Source organism: Natator depressus, chromosome 16, assembly GCF_965152275.1.
Source record: "Natator depressus isolate rNatDep1 chromosome 16, rNatDep2.hap1, whole genome shotgun sequence".
NCBI classification, from domain to species: Eukaryota; Metazoa; Chordata; order Testudines; family Cheloniidae; genus Natator; species Natator depressus.
Genome location: NC_134249.1, coordinates 9,016,177 through 9,035,470, shown reverse-complemented (window position 1 = coordinate 9,035,470; position 19,294 = coordinate 9,016,177). Strand labels below are relative to the sequence as shown.

Sequence of the window (19,294 nt, the reverse complement as noted above, 5' to 3'; positions counted from 1 at the left end):
AGCTCGGACGGGAGGTATGTATTGTATTATGCTAAATAGCCTGGAACCCCGCCCCTGCCAATCTCTGATTGGAGACATGCCATGTGTTATGCAAATATGGAAGAGAACCCCGCCCCTTCGCCCTCTGATTGGACACCTGTGAGGGGCCATGCAAATACAGCGCAAAACCCCGCCCTTTCGCTCCTCGTGCGGGACATCGGCTGCAGGATGCGAATGGGAGCTGAGGTTCCCACCTCCAGCCGCTCGGATGGGGAGGCCGGCCTGTGATTATGCTAATGAGGTCTGAGGCCCCGCCCCTCCCAGCTGCCGCTCTCAGGCTGGGGACTATTGTTCGCAATCTGTGACTCCAGGAAATGGACTGAGGAGGGGAGAGTGGGCGAAACTTTGCTTGGCCCGGAGAAAGGAGGACTCGAACCGCCGGCTGCCCAGGTGAGAGCCCAGCTGAGTGCAAGGCGAGCAGGGGGCCGGGGCTCAGCCCCCCCTCTCCGGCAGTCCCAGCTGCCTGCCCCGCTGCAAATTCCATGTGCGTTTGCCCTGGGAGGATGCTCGAAAGTTCACCAGCGAATCTAGGGCTGCGATTTAATCCGAAGTGAGACTGTAAAAGTCAGACTGCCTCATTAACCTCCCTCCTCCCCCCGCCCCCGCAAAATCCTTCCTCGTGCGCGGGGGGGGGCTTTTAAAGAACTGGTTTAAAGATGAACAAGCTTTGCACATCTGGCCATGTCCAGAGAACGTGTGGCAGGGTCTTGCAGCCACCTCTGGTTTCAGTGAGGTTGGTTTGGTTTCTTATTGCTGTTTCATTCCTGTTTCAAGGTGCAAAAGACTCCTTTAAACCTGAAGAAAAAGAAAAAAAGGGGGGGGGGGACTTTAAAAGAATCTCAGCTTCATGCAACAGATCTTTGTGTGTGTCCTGGAGCTGGAGCCTTGGTTGCTGTGGTTACCCAGAGAAGTGGCATGGCATGCTGGCTGGTTTGTGTGTGTGCAGCTCACTAGGCAACCAAGGAGACACTCCAAACATTGCTGATTTGCTGCACAAGAACCTGGGATTCGGCTAATCCGCTTCCTTCGCCCCAAAACCGGAGTCGTGTACCTTGCCCCTATGTCTCTGGGGGAGGCAGAGGTGGGAAAGCGTCTTGGTTATTATGGATATTAATCTCAGGGGACACAAAGAGGGTATGTGTCGGGGCAGGGGGAATGTTGTCTGGTGGTGAGAGCAGAGCTCTAGGAGTCAGGACTCCTGGATTTGAGTCCTGGATCTGGGCAGTGATGTCTAGTAGTTAGAGCAGGGCTCTGGGAAGCAGGACTCCTGGGTTCTGTTACCACCTCGGGGATGGGGTGTTGTAGTTGGGGGTTAGACCAAAAGAGCGGAAGTCAGAACGCCTGTTTTTCGAGGGGGTATGTTCTGTTGCTTAGATCAGGGGAATTGGATTGTAGGACCCCCTGCTTAAAGGGAGCGTATTCTGGTGGTTAGAGGAGAGCGGGGTTCAGGACTCCTTTGTTATGCATTCAACAAAAAGGCCAGGTGAGCAAACTGGCAACTAAAATCCAAGCTGCATTCAGAAGTCAAAAGATTTTTTTTTTTTCCACTCTGGGCTTTATGCATGTTTCCTTTATAAATAGGCAACTGTTTAAAGTACCGGTATGTTTGTTACTGGGGGGGAAACTTGTACATTATATATATATTTATATAATGTCTCTTTCAACTCAAAAAGTCTGCTGCACTTTTTCAAGTTTACTCTTAAAGAGCGTGGCAAGAGGATTTCACGATCATTTCATCAGTTTGCTCTCTGCTCACTGATGGGGAAATGTGGCAGTAAGTCAAGTCTGGGGCTGAACAGGGGGATTTCAAGACATTGGTATCTAACCCTGCATGTAGTTGCCTTGAGGATGTTGCAAGGGCTGGTTTGAGTTTTAATTCCCTTTATTTTTCTTAGAAAAAAGAGGTTTAAAAATACTCATTTCCTTAAACATGGATCATTAACAGCACCCCAGAATTCGTAAGATGGCCATACTTTATTTGAAGGGTACCTTTCAAAAATAGTTTATAAAGCTTTAATAAATGATGAATAGATGTTTGAATAAATAGTTCATCACTTGTTACAGAATCGACTGGGTCTATAGCAGTTGATTAACCATTTGTTAAAACACCAGCTCATCATTTATTAGCCCTTTTATAAACTATTTTTAAAATGTACCTTTCATATCAAATGTAATCTGAGAGTTCTCAGCCAGGCTTTCTGCCCCCTCACTTTGCCCCATGATCCCTTCTGTGTGGTCCTTCCCGTTTTTCTTCTTCCCAACCCTGATGTTGGAAGGGGATCTCTTAACCAGAGGCTTTATCTTGATGGTGGTGACAGCTGTATCTAGACAGGGATTAAGGCCAACGTCCAGAGCAGCATTACTGGCAGGGAGACTTGTCAAGCTGCATTAGAGTGACGTGCAATGACCTCGCATCCTCCTGGTCTTGGAATTACCCTAAAGAGCCGTGCAGAGCACCCTAAGCGCATGCGTATTGACCCCCTGCTAATCCCTATTCACCACTGGGGCTTTGGGAAGTTCAGAAGGGGCTAAATGTTGTTGGGTTGAAATAAACCCGACATCGTTTCAGCCATGATGGGGAGGGGGACATGGCACAGGATTTGCATTGCAAGCTGCCAGGTTTTTAAGTGTGCAGCTTGTGGGTGCTGAGAGAAGTGTGTTACCCCTGCGAGGGTCAGAGTTGCAGGCAAAGAAGGCAGGCGATGCAAAGCGAGGGCTGCACATCTGGCCTGATGCTTGGCTTTATTTGTGCTCAGCTGCAGCTGATCTCATGTCAAGGCCTATACAGCTGCAGGCATTTTACCTCACAGGTTATTGACTCAGTAGGTCACAGCCTGTTGAATTAGGGCCAGATCTTAACCTCACTGACGTCAGTGGCAGTCGTTCCACTGGGCTTTGTGTTAGACCTTTTATGTGTCCCCCCACACATACTCGAATGAGTTGAGCTGATGGACTCAAGGGCACCACGCACATCAGCAAGATAAACGGGACCAGGTCCTTGCAGAGTAAACACCAGATAATCCCTTAGCACATTTCTAAGGGGGATAGTGGGGAAGAAATGTAGTGCATCTCTCGTCTTAGATGTCAAACCAAGATCCATGCATTACAGATCCTAGGGCACTTTTACAGGAGATGTAGTTAAAGGCCTGGTGATGGGTAAATCCCTGCTTGGGTAATGAATTGCACCCTGCAAGCCTAAAACTACCTGCTGTCGTTTCATGGGGATTTCACGTCACTGTTTTTAAAAGGGGTTTGGGGTGGGGGGCTGGAAAAACACCCATGTCTATAGTTACTGGCTCCGAATGTCTGCCACACTCCACCCCAGGGGCCTATATTCTTGAGGTGGTGAAGAACATTCTGTGTCATTTCTGATGCACTCGGGATGACCCGTTAGAGGGAAAGGTGTGGGCTGCTGCATGCCAGCCGGATGTGCCAGCCTCTTGATACAATAGTGTACAAAGGCCGTGGTAAGGTATGAGGTTAGAGAGTCTGTTGGAGGATAAGACCCGTGCTGCTTTTCAATGCCTGTTGGAGATGGACGCGAAAGCTTGGTGGAGTGTCACTGACAGCGCTGCAGGCATTGTGAAGGGGGCAAGGAATGCAGGGGACTTTGCCCTTAGCTTCTTTGTGCCAGGCTTTGAAGATTTTAGGGTCGGTGGGAGGCACCTTGCTGTGACCTCACCTGTCACGGAATGAAGGTTTTGTGTGTGTTAATATAAGGAATGCCACTGCTGTGTCAGATGCGAGGCCACGCTCGAGAGGATAGAGCACAGGACTGGAACTCAGGGGACCTGGGCTCTGTTTTCAGTGCATCCCCCGGCCTGCTGGGTGACCTTGTGCAGGTCACTTGCCTGCTCTGTGCCTCAGTTTTCCCATCTGTAAAATGGCGATAAAGACAGTGACCTCCGTTGTGAAGCACTTTGAGATCTACTAATGAAAAGTGCTAGAGAAGAGGTATTATAAAAAAAAGTTATTCCACGATAAGATAAATGTTCCATTAATTTTAAATTATAATAGTTTATGAATTAAGAAATAACTTCTAGGGTTTGTTTGTCATTTTATTTCCTTTCTTTTGTGTACATAGAACTTCAGTCTCTATGTATAGACTGAACTTTGTATATAATGTTTTACAAGGCAGGCATAATTCCCTGCTGTACTGAGAATTTCCCCATGCCAAATTTCAGCCAGGACACATTCTTATGGCCTACTTAAAATCCCCCAAACTAGAGGTTTTGACTGGAAATGCTGACGTGCTGTTAATGATAGTGGCATAGACAAAAACTCAAACTGAATATGGAATGTGCTGAGACGGCTTGAGGCCTGGGAATATGAAGATGTCCAGATACAAGGGGCTATCATTCCATCAAGTTTCCCTTTGCAGCTTCAGTTATCACACAAGGCACACTGGCGGGTTTAAAAATCCTGCAGAAAACTTCCTTCTCTATTAGGCATAATGAGAGACTAGATGATTAAACAGAAAAGATGTTTTTAAAGTGTATTTTTCACTCTTTATTCTGTTTTCCTTTTTGCATTTCACTCAGCTTGGACAGTGAAAATAGGTCTAAATTTCCAAAGCGGGGGAGGTGGGGGCTAATGGGAGGCAGGTTGTATTCCTGGCACAGCCACTACTCTGGTGGATGACCTTAGGCAGGTCACGTCCCCTCTCTGTGACTCAGTTTCCACATCTGTAAATTGAGGATAATGAGATGCCATCCCTTTGGAAAGCACTTTGGGGGTCTATTAATGAAAAGCACTAGGTAAGAGCTAGGTATTTCATTATTATTCATGTTTGGCCCCATGTATAATCACTTAAAGAATGGCAACATGAGCTTCAAGGATGCTGAGTGCCCTCAGATCCGACTGCGAACAATGGGAGCTGCGGGTTCTCAGTGCCTCTGGAAAACTGGGCCACTTTTCCAGGATTGCCAACCCCAGGCATTCAAAAATCACAGCAGGCCTCAAAAAAATCATATCATTGGCTGAAAAATGATGAAATGAATAAGAAAATGGGGGGTTATCTTTCCATTTGCTTTCTAGTTGCTGAACCTTTAGGGTTTCACTTGAGGCATGTTTTCAGGCTTTTCTCTACAACCAGGAGGACTAGAAACTACTTCTTTTAAATAATGAAAGCTGAGATTCTCACTTTTTCTCAGTTGACAGCACTGGGCTTTAAGTAAAACAGCAAATATCAAGGTTATTGCAAGAGTTGGCAACACTGCTTAAGGTGACCATATATGGGGCTTTAACGTTAGACACCCTGGCCTAGATCCTCAAAGGTATTTAACCTCCTAACTTCCCTGGATTGCAAGGGTCAGTTTTGACTAGTCATTTTCACTCTTTGTATTGGGTCAGTTTCTAGTCAGTTTCACATTCCACTAGCCAGGCCCTGCAATGTTTGGCATACAAATGGTACAGAGGGTGAATGGTGTTTTACTTTTAAAGTCCAGTGAAAATGTTTGTATTAAATCTTGGAAACATTTCTGTTGGTCTAAGGTTGTGTAAAGACTTGAACTCACAAAACGTATATTTTGGACCGTATTTTTGACCTGGTAGCGTTCCTTTTTAGTCAGCATTGCTCAGTGAGAGGAAAGAGAAAAGGCTGCAGAGTCTGTGGGCCAGATTCTGCTCTCACCCCAGTGTAAATCTGGAACCATGCCATTAAAGTCCACTGGCTTAACTGAGATCAGAGTCTGGCCCTTCAACTCCGGAGGGAATCTTTTGCATGGCAAAGGGGCAAGATGAGTCTGACAGGCTAAAGGAGACCATGTCGGTTTTATGGTTGGGTGGATCATTGCTGCTACCTCCAACCCTGTGCATTGCTGGGTTGCTCATTTTTGATATTACCTTTGGCTAAATTACAAACCGGGGAACAGTAGCAAGGAGGTGGATGTGTCAAAAGTGAAAGCTCAGCTGGGCTGCCACCCCTGGGGGTTTGGAGGAAACTCGATTTCTCTAAGTTCCTGGGAGAAAAGGAAGCTGGGGATAACGGAGCATACCCAAAGGTCTTGATGTGGGGTGTATGTTGTATAGCATGGTGAAAATACAGGGGTTCCAGTGCTGCAGTCGCTTACACTTAACTGTACATACACGACTGGTCCTATTGAAATCAACATGTAAAATAAAGCAGGAGTGGGCTAGCTGGCTCAGCACTAGAGTAATAAATGAAAACGCAGGATCGGGGGAAGGGGGTTGGTATGTGAGTTTGAGCAAGCGTGCTTCTACTGGATTGTATTAGAACCTTGACTATGTGTCATACATCTTATACTGCTACCAGTTAATGGAGATTTCCTTTAGTTTTAGTACTAACGGCCTATGTTTTGGGGTAGGAGGGTTAAAGTTCTATCCCACCTTAACTTTGGAATTCCCAGTAGCCACGGTGGGCAGCATAGTAAAATCCTGGGCCCACAGCCATGTTAGAATATTTCCCTCCTTCTATCCCCCAGGGGCCGTGTGCATGCCTCGAGATGCTGACAGGCTCTCGAATGGGCCTGTTAGTAATAAAAAGCACTTGGCTCTTAAAAAATGTGTTTTTGCTAAAGCTTATGCTGGGGTCCAGCCCACAGGGGGGACAGAACCAAGCAGCAATAGCTGGATTTAAATGTGGGGGTCTCCAGCAGGATTCTGGTTTTGATTTTAGGTCTTGCCTAGGGTGGAGGCTTTAGACGCTCATGTAGGTATATTACTGTAGCTGCACCAGTGCAAGGACATAGGCATTTGCACTGAGGTAGCTCCACCGGTGCCTACAACCCCATTGCAGACAAGGCTGTAGTTTGAGAACCAGCTGTGAGGGATAGTCCATGGCAAAGAAAATCCCGGTCCCTACTGGGTCAGGGACTCCATGCTCGAGCCCTGCTAGCAACAACCAAGCTTACCCGCCTTTATGCTGCCATCAGAGTGCATAAGACCTGGAGGGACTTAATTCCTCTGGGTCTGTGGCAGCCTCTGAAGGATTGGGGGAAATCTAGCAGCTTTATCTTGTAGGGGTGGAATTGCTAGGGATGCTTTTCTGGGGCAGCGAAATGGGTTCACTGCACTGTGGAGGGTTCCTGAGCAGAGGCAAATTTGTGCCCGCTGCCTGCTTCATGGGGTCATGCCGGTTTGGGCCCAGTTCCTGGGGTCCTGCCGATGCTGAGAGATGGCTTGGCTAATGAGGGCTCACAGCTAAATGAACAGAGGTGGGAGGACTCACCATTTCTTTCGTCCTGCTTTACAGAAACGCTGCCCCAAGTCTGGCACTGGGATTTGTTGGGGCTGTAAATTATTGGGGTGGGAAAGGGGGGGAAACAGCGTGTGCCCATGGGGATCTAGGGGAGAGGAAAGGGAGGGCGCGGGCTGTGCCTAGCATGGAGGGTGGGAGTGCGGGGGTGCAGCCTTTGCCTAGGGAGGGGGTGGGGTGGCTGGGAAGGGGAGGGGAGGTGCAGCCTGTGGCCATGCAGGGAGGCAGGCCATGTACGTGCCTCTGCTTCCTTGGCCATGTCCTCTGGCATCCCATTGGGGTTTTAGCTCTGCTCTTTGTTCCCTTTTTTCCCCGTGCCAAGGGCAGTTTTTCTTCTGCCTTCTGCTTGCCTGGATGTTCTTGCAGCTCATGTGGGAATATAGATGTGTCCTCATCCCTCCACTCTGCCCAACTCGGGGCAGAGCCAGGGTGCCAGCTGGAGAAGGGGTCTCGGTCCAGTTCCTAGCGGGACAGGGGCATATGCCCCTCTATTTTAGCATTCTTCTTGGCAGCCTCAGCAGCAAAGCCAAAGTCGACATAGAGATCACTGCTACGGAGCTCCCCTCTCGGCCCTGGGGCTGGTGTGGTTTGTTCTCTCAGGATCTGCCTAATTCTGAGCCTGCTCCTGCTCCCACTGCCTTCGGTGGCTGCAGGATCAAGCCCTTCCGTTCCCAAGTTCACCTTCCTCTTACGTCTCTGGGTGACACCCCAGGGACCCTTGTGCCGCTCCAGTAAGTGACCTGCCCCACCCTGCTCTGGGAGCAAAGCCCCCTCTCGCTGTATGGCTGCACTACAGACCCGGCTGACACGGCAGATGGGCAAGTTAGTGCTGTGTGGCTGGAACAGGCCTCTTCCTAAACTGACTCACCTGCAGACTCCTTGGCTGCTAAGAGAAAAACCTTCCCCCTAGGTGAGCCTGAGAGACGGGCAGCAGGCAGTCATGGCTGGGCTTTTACGGGGCTTTCTTGGACTTTATTAGCAGGTGTCTCCTGCCTCCTCCTCCTCTATGCCCCCCAGTGAAGGCCCCCAGCCCTGTTATGGTAGGAGGCAGGAGTCTGGTCCTGATGAGAGCAGGGTGTTAGCTGGACTCATCTCTCTGACTGTCTGCGCCTCGGGTTAAAGAACTGCTTGGCTCGGATCACTCCTGAGCTGTGATTGTGTTTGCCCACAGGGGCAGATGGAGACGTGTCTGGTAGAATCCCCCACCCATCTCTCAAGGAGACATGTCCCTGGGTATTTTACTCCCTCTCCAGGGTTTGACAAGCCAGCAATGGGAGTCTGGCAACCTCCCCTCTCCATGCAGAGAATTAGGTCTTATGATCCGCTCTTAGGGCACCAGGTTCAAACCATTGTTCCATCCCGTGAACCGAGCCCAGCAGCCAGATGTCCCGATGGCTCTATACGGGCACCCCTTGCTTTGCTGCTCCCTTCCAGAGAACGAGGTCACAAGTGCAGTCAGTTTTAGCCTTAGCCCACAGGGATAGTTATGGTAACCAGGTGTTTAATCTCCAAACCAATACACTTTTTTCCAAGGGCTCTTGTTGGGCACTGGGGCAGGGGGCATGTGGGAAGGTGGGGTGGACTGTCTGGGAGGAATGTTATAGAGTAGGGTTCGGCAACCTTTGGCATGCGGCCCATCAGGGAAAGCCCCTGGCGAGCCAGGCCGGTTTGTTTACCTGCTGCATCCACAGGTTTGGCTGATCGCAGCTCCCACTGGCCGCGGTTTGCCGCTCCAGGCCAATGGGGGCTGCGGGAAGTGCCGCGGGCTGAGGGACGTGCTGGCCCCATTGGCCTGGAGCGGCAAACCGCGGCCAGTGGGAGCTGCGATCAGCCAAACCTGTGGACGCAGCAGGTAAACAAACTGGCCTGGCCCGCCAGGGGCTTTCCCTGATGGGCCGCGTGCCAAAGGTTGCCGATCCCTGTTATAGGGGAAGGGACCTGGGTTGTTGGAGGGCTGGTGGTTCGGAAAGTGGGGCATGCCCTTTTGGTTGGCCTTCTAGCCTCTTCCTCCCCTCCTGTGTCGACGCCCCTACCTTCAGGCTGAAGTGAGGCTTAGCAGCTGGCTGGCTGCTGCAATCTTGCTCTTGGAATTCTCCTTTGCTCTGAGGTGAACGGCTTTGGGGGGGCGACCCGCTCGGAGGTGAGCTGGACGTTTATCCCTCCAGGGCCCTTGGGCAGAGCTGTGGCCCAGTCGAGCGGTGCTGCGGGTCAGGGCTGAGGTGCGTTGTTGTTGGCAGAGCAGTGCGTGGGCTGGGCTGGGATAGCAGAGAGGACCGCAGGACAGGACCGAGTGCGCTGGCAAAGCGGAGTTGGGGTGGAGACGAGCCCGGGGTATTGGCAGAGCAGCGCACGGACCAGGCAGGAGCAGCAAAGGGTGCTGCAGGTCATGAGTGAGCTCAGGAGCACATGTACAGGCCTGAGCTATATCACCCCCTTACCATCCACAAACACTCAGGTTCCTCGCTCACTCGAGCATTTCACAACAGAAAAGGGGGCAAAAGTAGCAGGGGCACAGACAAGAAAGGAGCCACTAAATGCAGCGATTGCCTTGGTGCTCACGTGAAGGCATGCCAAGCTTTGCCTGCCTCCAGCTGGGTTCCGCTGGGTCAAGTTCCCAGAAAGCGGCTGAAGCCATGCTCAGCAAAGGGAACGCCGGGGGTATGGGGCTTTTGTCCACGGCGGGGGGCGAGCAGTCTGCAACCAGCGATGGATAATACCGATGAGCAGAGCCAGGCTGATTTCTTAAAGTGGGGGCAGGGCGCTTTCCCTTCCCGTTACTTCCCCTTTCAGTCAGCTGTCAGCATCATGCTGTGTGTGATGCCCGGACAGACTGCTGAGCAACGCCCTGTTTGGCTGGCAGATCGTACTCCCTAGCCCCTCTCATCTGTGGTTGCCCTCAGGGTTGCTGGGGTTGGAAGGATTCCTGATTCTTAGGTTATACTTTTGCTACTTGTTGTTTATTGTCTCAAGCAGTCGTGGTTCCCTTTCCATCACTCTCTTGGCTGCAGCAAAGAAACCTAACCTGCTTCCCTTTCTCTCATAGAAAGGGAAGGGAGGCAGGGTGTCTACTCTACTCTAATCTGATCATTTCTTCTGGTCCTTTCTGTCTTTCATTTTCACTCACTGTCCAGGACTGGAGACCATCACCCTCCTCTTCTCCTCCCCCCCCCCCCCCCACACTTCAAAGTGACTTTTGATTTTAAGTTCTGGAGAAGTGGTGAGAAACTGTTCTTGAGTTTCAGCCAAAGGTCACTGTGATTGTATGTATCATCTGCTTCTAGGTTAGCAGGAAAGAGCAAATTTGCTTCTCAGGTTAGGTTTTGTAAAACAATCATCTTTTACCAAACCCAAGTCAATACACACAAGTTTGCAAGAAGAATTCATACAAAAAGAGGGTTTTTTAATTTAATTTTAATCTTCCTCTGTGTTTTCAATAGTGCCAAACCTAGGTACTCAAAGAATCATGAGATTAAACAAACAAACAAAGCAAAACAACAACAAAAACGTTGGAAATCTTTTGTTTGCCATGTGATTTTTGAGCATATAAGGGTTTACATTTTCAAGCTTTTCTCTGCAATCATGAGGGCCAGAAATTTCATATTTGATAAAAGGAAAGCTGAGATTCTCACGAAACAACATGAACTCCAGAAACTGGGGCTTTCAGAAAACCACTGAGTATCACAAGACTCTCAATAAAATCATGACCTTTAGCAAGGCCTTTTGCAACTCAGATGTTGCAGCATTGTGCTAGGGCAGGGGAACAAGTGAAATTGACCAGTCGAGTCCTGGGCTCTCGCCCCCCATAAAGTAGTGTGGGGAACTCGGTTTCAAGGACTGTGGCAGGGTATGGGTCTGAAGAAGGGAGGTGGACAGCAAGAGGGTATGCCGGGGGGAGGCTGGTAGAGTATGTGTGGTGGGAGGTTGTGGATGGATGAGGGCGTGTTTGGGGGTTGCGGTACATGGGGTAAACTAGAGATCTGGTGATGGGGAAGTGTTCGGGATGAGCTTCTAGGTGAGAGGGATTTAGTGTATGGGTGAGAGGATATGGGGGGGGGGGATCTGTTATGGGATATCGTGGGTGTGTCTCTGAGGGAGGGGGATTTTGCGGGTGGTCTGTTTCAGGGATGTCCAGGGGTTGTCTATGGGACATAGTGGGGTATGCAATTGTCTGGAGAGACCGTGTGGGGATGAATGGCTAAGGAAGGGAAGAAACATGACAGGATTAGTGACCCGGTTCCCCACTCCAGAAGGAGAGATGGCAGCCCGGTAATCGGAAGCACTGGAACACCATACTGGCACCCACAAACGGTGCCGGGACGCCGTTCCATACCACTGGGGCAAAAACTAACATAAATGTCAAAAAGCGAATTAGGGGCCAGATCTTCAGTGTAAATCAGACTCATTGAGGTCACTGGAGCTACGCTGGTCTCCATCAGCTGAGAATTTTCCCAAGTGATTGGGATGATGTCAGTGCCTAGAGACCTCAGCCCCATTGGGTTAGGCACTGCACAGACACAACAAACAAATGGTCCCGCTCCTCAGAGCTTCTGTGTTCTCTCACTGCAACAACCTCAGGTGTGTGTTGCCCACACTGGTAGGAAACATTAATTGTTTTAAACCCTCTTTTAACGTGTGCACAATAAGGCACACGAACAATTTCAGGGCTCGTATCCTGCCCGATGCCCGGTCATTTCCTTCCGTTTCTCTATCAAAACATTGCTCCTGTCCAGAACGTTGACGGAATTGTTTCATTGTCCTGCATCCTTCGCCCTTTGCAGCAATAACTCCTAAGAGTTCTGTACTTAACATGCCTGTTTCTTTAAGCTGGTTTGATTTTATTTCAAGTGGGTTTATTTTGGCTTTGGGGTACAGTGGAACCTGATTACGGCGACTCCAAATCTGGGGCAGCTTCACTTCTAGCAGAACGGCATACCCAGAGAGATTCAGGGCCGTGCACAGGTTATATTTGTAGGTTTGGGGGGGAAAGTGTGTGTTTAGTTTGGGCTTAGCTAGTACATGTGGGCTATGCCTGACCTAAATGCAGTCACTTTTCCCTGTGGAGACCAGGCATTATAGATTACAAGTTCTTAGAGGCCAGGAGCATCTTTTTTCATAGAATCATAGGACTGGAAGGGACCTCGAGAGGTCTTATAGTCCAGTCCCCTGCACTCAAGGCAAGATTAAGTATTATCTAGACCATCCCTAAGTATTATGTAGACCATCGACTAGGGTTCATTGGTGCTACCGCAGTACAGATCGTTCACAATAATAATTAGAATAAGAGGGAAGTCGAAATAATGTCACTGTGAACAGAGGATTCCTCTGAACTGGAGTTGCCACGTGTGCTCTGTGATGCATTGGTACTGTTTTGGGAATTGCATTCTGCTCCAATGAAGGACATGGCACGTTCTTTCTGGGATCACCCTCCCTAGTCACAACTCGCATTGGGTGGCATTTGTATTTGTTGAGAAGATTTTTAAAAAATGAATGGAAAAAACATGAAAACAAAGAGTCATAATGAGTTCCGGTGCCAGACTGAGCCTGAAGCCGCATCGTTAAGTCCCCAAGAGACCTGATCCTGAATTCCTGGCATGCCCAACACTGCTGGGAGTTCTGTGTGTGTACAGAATTCAGGGATTAGGCCCAGAACGAGCAACGTCCTGCCCTTTGGCATTCAGCTTGAGCTATCGGACCCCTCGCAGTTCCCTTTGACTTGTTCGCAAGTTCCTCTGTCCACTCCATCCAGCCTAATGGGGCTGATCCAAAGCCCTTTGACTCTTTCCCTTGACATCAGTGGGCTTTGGACCAGGCTCTGTATCCTTTCACTCCAACACAAACACAGTGTGGCTGGGGCTCCATCTCCAAAGCTGGCCCGATCTGGGAGGGTACCAGCACCTTGGCCTGTCTTTAGTTGTGAAAGGGAAAAGGTTGAGTAGCTCCCCTATGCAGTGAAGAGCGGAGGCTAGCAGGGTGCCCACTGCCATCATGACTACATCTCTTGGGGCATCTGGCCCACAGTGGATATAAAGGATGATGATGATGAAGAACAAGGGTGTGTCCCCATTCAAAGATACAGCAGGAGTGATCTCCATCTGTCTTAGGTGTTTGTAGGGTTCCCATCACTGGAGTATTTGAGCACCTTACACTCCTGAATGTATTTATCCTTACAATACCCCTCTGAGATAAGGTAGTGCTGTTTATCCCCATTTTACAGATAGGAAACTGAGGCACAGAAAGACCAAGTGACTTGCCCAGCTCTGTGGCAGATCAAGGAATTAAACCCAAGTCTCAAGAGCCTCAGGCTAGTGCCTCGAGCATTGGACCAATCTTTCTATGGTCACATCACAACGTGGCACAGACTTGGGGGATGACCTTGAGCCCACTTTGCCCGGCCCCTGCCTAGGAAGAAGTGGCTGGAAGTATTGGGTCTGTTCTCCTCTGTTCTAGAGCAGCCTCTCTCCTAGTCCTGGCCACAGCAAATCAAAGCACATTCCAGTCCATGCAGAGGTTTCAGTTACTGCAGAGGGTTGGCAAATGTCCTCCTCCTCCTCGCTAATTACACAGTAAGAGCTTAATTACCCTCTCATGAATATGCCAGCACATAACACGCCCCCAGCATGCCAATTACAGCACTGCTGTTCCGGGGAGCGATGATTACCCCTCTCTTCTCTGCTCCCCATTGTGTGTAATTATACAGGGCTCTCAAGTACCGGGGCTGCTCAGGCCACAGAGCTGCGAGACCAGCCCTGCTTCTCTCTGCCCGAGGCGCCGAGCTGCATTTAAATGCAAATATTTGTTCCAGAAATGGGCAAGCCTCAGTGGCTCAGCTTGGATCAGCGCCAGAGAGTTTGGCAGCTTCTCGGCACCTCCGAATCTCCGGGGACTGCAGAGCTGGGTGTCGGGGAGCAGGGGGTGGCTCTGAGCGTTTGGATGTTCCTGGAGATCTGAAATACAAAGAAACGGCCTCTCTTGCATCCTGTGGGCTTTGTTTTGGGCTGAAGGTTTGGCTTAGTTTTTATTTTGCCAGTGCCACTTTGCCCTTCTCTAATTCATTTCCCACATTGCAGCCCCTCCCTTCCCTTCTCTTTCTGAGCCCAGTTGTCAGTGCTACGGGTTCTCAAGTTCCTTTTCCTCTTCCGGGGCTCAATCCAGCACCCTTAGATGTCAATCGAAAGACTTGGGTGGGCCCATACCGCAAGATGCTGGTGGTATTGCCACGGACGCTGAATGCTTGTTGTGCAGAAAATAGCATGCATCGTTCCTGTCTTTCCCCTGTCCCCTGGGCAGCCGCTAAATGATGTTGTCACCTTGCATCCTGCTGGGGAGGCGTCGGCACCCCTGGCACTCCTGCCAGATGGTAACGGGTGATGGGGAGACAACTGCAGGAGTCAGCTCACGCCCAGATCCTGAACAATCAGAGACTTGTCTACAATTGTATCCCGTTACCTCTCCATGCCCGTGGCACGTCTCTCTCCTTAGCCTCCAGTCCAGAGCCTGGGGTCTCCTACCTGCCACTGGAGCCTGCTATCACCTTCTCCCCCAGGGAGAAGCTGGCATGCTTTGATGCCAAACTCTAGGGTCGCCTTTGCTTAGAAGCAGCAAGTGTGAAGGAGAAGAACGTCGGTCCTTAATCATCGCTGTGTGTGATGCTGTCTGGAGGCTGCTTCCAAACCCGGGTCTAGGAGCGTGCTGTTTGAAAGCCAGCCTCTTCTCCCTCTGCGTGACTCTCCTGTTGTTTCAAATACTCTGTGTGCGCGTGATGTCACCTGCGTGAGTGTATTGCTGGGGAAAGGTGCTGACCCTGCAGTCCTGGACGCTGGAATCCTCTGTCTACAGTTCTTCGAAGGCATCTCCTTGCCTTATCCATGAAGCGTCTGCAGCATTGTCAGCAGCAGGGCAAGGTCTCACCCATGGGCTTTGGTCCTGATGTGATGCCCTTACCTCTTGCGGGTGGGAGAGGCGGTTCAGTCTTCAGTCTAATTCAATCCCCCTCTGCCTCCCTGCTCAGACTTCCCACAGCGGTCATATGGACCGCCATCCACTAGGACACCCATTGAGCTAATCCGATTGATTATGGTAGTGCCTAAAGCCCAACCAAGAATGGGGTCCCGTTGTGCTAGGCGCTGGACAAACACTGAATAGCCAGACAGGCCTCACCCCGAAGAGCTGCGAATCTAAATAGACAAGACGGTCGCAGCGTGGAGGGAAGGGTTGTAACACACAGGTAGAGTAAACAATGGGACGGCCGCAGACTGAGAGCAGCCACTCTTTTCTCCTCGACCACCAAACAACCAGAGAGCGCCTGTTGCTTTCAGCTGGTGGTGTGGCCGCTCAGCGCCTGTGAGCACAAAGCCCTTAGCGCTATCAGCCTGGATTGTATTTGAACTGGCAACCTAATGGTGAAACGCTCTGCATCCTGTTAACGGCCCGGACCCATCCACAGTATTACGATGATGAATTTTTGTGTGGCAGTGGCACCTGGAGGTTCCCCAGCAAGATCAGAACCACATTGTGCTGGGTCTATACAAACAGCGAGAAAGGGAGTCCCTGCCCCCAGGAGTTTACAGTCTAAATAGACAAGACAGACAAAGGGTGAGAGGGGAAACTGAGGCACGGAGTGGAAAAGCGACTTGCCCAGGGTCACCCAGCAGGTCCATGTAGAGGTGGAACTGGAACCCAGGTCTCATGAATCCCTGTCCAGTGCTGTATCCACTAGACCATGCAGTCTCCCTAAGTAGGCCTTTTATTGCTAAAAAAAGATTGTCTTGGGTGATGAGCCCCCATGCAACAGTTCTCTGCCTAGATGGCCCTGACAATAGTTTGTGCGGGGGCCAAACCGCCTTATGGAAATGGTCCTATTGCAGGCTCCCAAGGATGTTGCAAATAGAGCAAGTTTTATGTTGGCCTTGCATGGGGAATTTGTATTCTATTTTCTTGACTTTTTTTTGAAACATATGGGTCAGAACATGGAGCTGCTTATTAAGTTTTGCACAGCTCCGACTATCCCTTCATTCTAGTGTGTGTCATATTCCTCCTCCCGTCCCCGAGGGGCAGAACGGACTAGCGGAGTGCAGTCCTTGTCAACACAGATCAGCTGCCTGCACCCCACTATGGAAGCGGCAGCGCAGAGTAATGTAGGAAGAGGCATGGTCTTGTGGTCAAAACACAAGAACTAGCTGTCAGGAGATCTGGGGCCAAGTCCTCTGCCGCAGGCTTTCTGTGTGACCTTGGGTTCCTCGCTTCCCCATCCACGAAATGGGGAGGAGGATACTTCCCTCCCTGGGGGTATGGTGAGGATACATTTATGTGTGCTAGTGAGTTGCTGTGGTGTTGGGGGGCTGTAGAAACGGAGACCCCAACAAGATGCAGCTTCATAGACACGAGGGCAGAAGGAACCCGCAACACCAAAAGAGGAACCTCAGATACTGCAATATGGGAGGAGCGAAATCTTCAAAGCCAGCTCAAGTCAGCACGAGCATTTTACAAAGGAGGGATGTCCCTCTGTGAATATCCCCAAAAGGAGGTCATTAGCGACCAAAGGCTGTTACCGTCCAATTCATTCAATGACACGAGTTGGTAGCTCACCATTCAGTTCCCAGCAGAGGTGACCACATCGCACAAGCTAATCTCATATCTGCCAAACTCTGGTTAGGAGGGATGGTCCCTGGTTTCTTAGCATCGGTCGCTTTCCCCACTCTACACCTCCGAGACATCTCCAAGCCCTGTCATACTGTAGGTGTGGCCCCAGTTTTCTCACCAGGTGCCCCTCTTTGGAGATATGTAGATAGGCGTCTTTGTGCAGTATCAGCCAAGGACTGAATGCACAGTGGGCACTGAATGCCGCCCTCGCCCCTAGAGGTGGCACATTGGCCGAGCAGCATGGAAGGAGCTTGCCCTACCGCTGCCCCTGCTCTGTGGATAGCGGGCTGCAGGGGTGAGAGTCCAGCACTAAATTCACCAGAGATAGTGGATCCATTTTAAAGCTGCAGCTAAGACGGAATCCCTGGAAGGGATTATAGTATGGCTGCAGGAAGAGGTGAGGATGGTGGGATGAACCGTCTGGACACACGGGGCTTGTGCCTGCCTGCAGGGCTCGACGGGGTTAAGAAGTTTTGTCTGCACGCACACACGTGAGAACTTGTAGGAAATCTGCCTGCACGCTTCCTGCTTCTGCCTTCGAAAGCGAGATTGGGGGCGGGGAGGGAGCGCGTGGGGAGAGGCTCCTCAGTCTGACAGCACAGGCTGGAGAGGAGCCAGGGGCGCCTAAGAGCTGGAGGGAGAGAGACAGAGAGAGACTTTAGGAAAGAGGTGATCTGAGCTCCGCAGGGCTGCACGGCTCTGGGGACCCAAAGCAGGGAGTAAGGCTGCCCTCGGGGGTGTGGAAAGTGGCTCCTATAACGGCTAAGGGAGAAGGCAGAAAGCAGCAGGTGAGTGTATCTAACCTTCCAACCCCACTGCTTCGGCTCCCCCAGGGTTGCCGGCAACTGGGCAGCCCCTGTGCTCTCCGGATGTCGGGCACTTCGCCAGCTGGAGGGTTGGAATATCTGGGGTCTTTGCTCAGAGCCCAGTTTCTGGGCAGCAGAGCGGAGAGGGAAACAGAGGCTGGCACAGGCTAGAGAGGCCAGAAGGGCAGCAGGGTGCAGTGTGGGGTGGGCACGCCAGGCTGTGTGGAGGCCGGGCAAAGGGAAGCCCAGGCACCATGGCCCCAGCATTTCGAGTGGTGTCGTCACCACGGTATCCAGCTGTGATGCTGCTTCTTCCACTCCCCGTCTGGGGGCTCTGCCTTGCTCCCCTGGCCGTCCGGTGTCTCCTGAGCCCGACAGTTAATGTCGCTGCTGCCCCAAACCAGCGAGACTTTCTGTTGCTCTGTTTTGCCTCAGTGGGGATTTCCTGCAGCGTGCGGGGGGCGCGTGTGAAGCAAGAGGCCGCCCGGTCTGAGTGCTGCGGTGATCACAGCTTTGTTTGTAGCTGTTGCCTAGGCTGTGGCTAAGCGAGTCAGACAGGCCTGAACCTCAAAGGGTGGATCCAGGTCCAAACTCGCGCCAGGTTTGTTCCCAAGGCTGATGTTTGACCCGAGCTGGAGTCCGCCCGGAAGTCTGGGGGGGGGAGGGCATTTTGATCCGGCGGGGTTGGTTTCAGCCTAGCTCTGCCAAAGAGGAGGGTATGTATGGGCTGACTTTTCAGAAGTGCTGAGCACCTGACTTGCTCGGCACCTTTTGAAACTCGGGTCACTAATACACGTTACGTGGGGAGGCTTCCGCCAACAGCAGCCCAGACAGGCAGAGTGGGCAGGTAGCAGATTTTCTAAGACCTGTTCAGAAGGCAGCAAGTAGCCCCTGTCGCTGAAGTTATCATTATCATGGTGCTGAATACAAGTGGCTTTAAGGTCTGTCTCTTTAGGGGTGTGGGGAGAGGGGAAGAGTCTTCGTAGGGAGCAGGTTGATCCTGGCAGGTTTTGGGTAACTGGGCTGCTGTGAGGTTTGTCAAACTTGGGGGTGCGGGGGGGGGGGTTGCTTCTTGATCTGAGCTTTGCACTGGAGGTTTTGTTCCTCTTGCTGCCTCTGGGCTGCCCTGCCCCAGGCTGGAGCGTCGGTTACTTGTAGGTGCTGAGAACCCCTTGCCTGCCCGGGTTCGTGGCTCCAGTTCTGCTGTTTCCAGCAGTAGAGACAAGGGGTCGAATCGCCGTGGAACACTGAGCATCTTGGAGCGGATCCAAGTCCAAAAAGACTCAACCAGCTCCTCGGTGGGGGTGTTCGGATGTCCAAGTTGGATGGATTTCCCTGCTCCTCCCCATCCCATGGTCCACAATGCTTTGGGGCCTGATTCTGTCCCCCTTGCTCACTATGAGTAATACCAGGGTTGGCCGCATTGAAATCGTTGGGTTACTCCTGGAACAAAGCACGACTTGGCGCGAGTGAGGTTGGCAGAACTGGGCACTCAATGACCACTTGTCTGAATTAAATGCCCTGTGCCTCTTTTCTCCCGCTATGATCACTTGCTAGGGTCACATTGATACAGGCACAATGCTCCGGCTGTAGG

At 51.1% G+C, this 19,294-nt stretch overlaps 1 protein-coding gene across 2 annotated transcripts in view; it reads left to right on the top strand.

The window, feature by feature from the left end:
* Positions 1-365: 365 nt before the first annotated feature.
* AKNA (AT-hook transcription factor) overlaps positions 366-19,294 on the top strand; it is a 72,815-nt gene continuing 53,886 nt past the window's right edge. The window contains exon 1 of one of the 2 annotated variants that reach the window (XM_074973574.1): positions 366-429. The gene's annotated coding sequence lies outside the window, so the exon portion shown is untranslated. Of the gene's footprint in view, positions 430-1,074; positions 1,121-19,294 lie in introns of those variants that run through there. The other variant, XM_074973575.1, reaches the window with a different exon arrangement.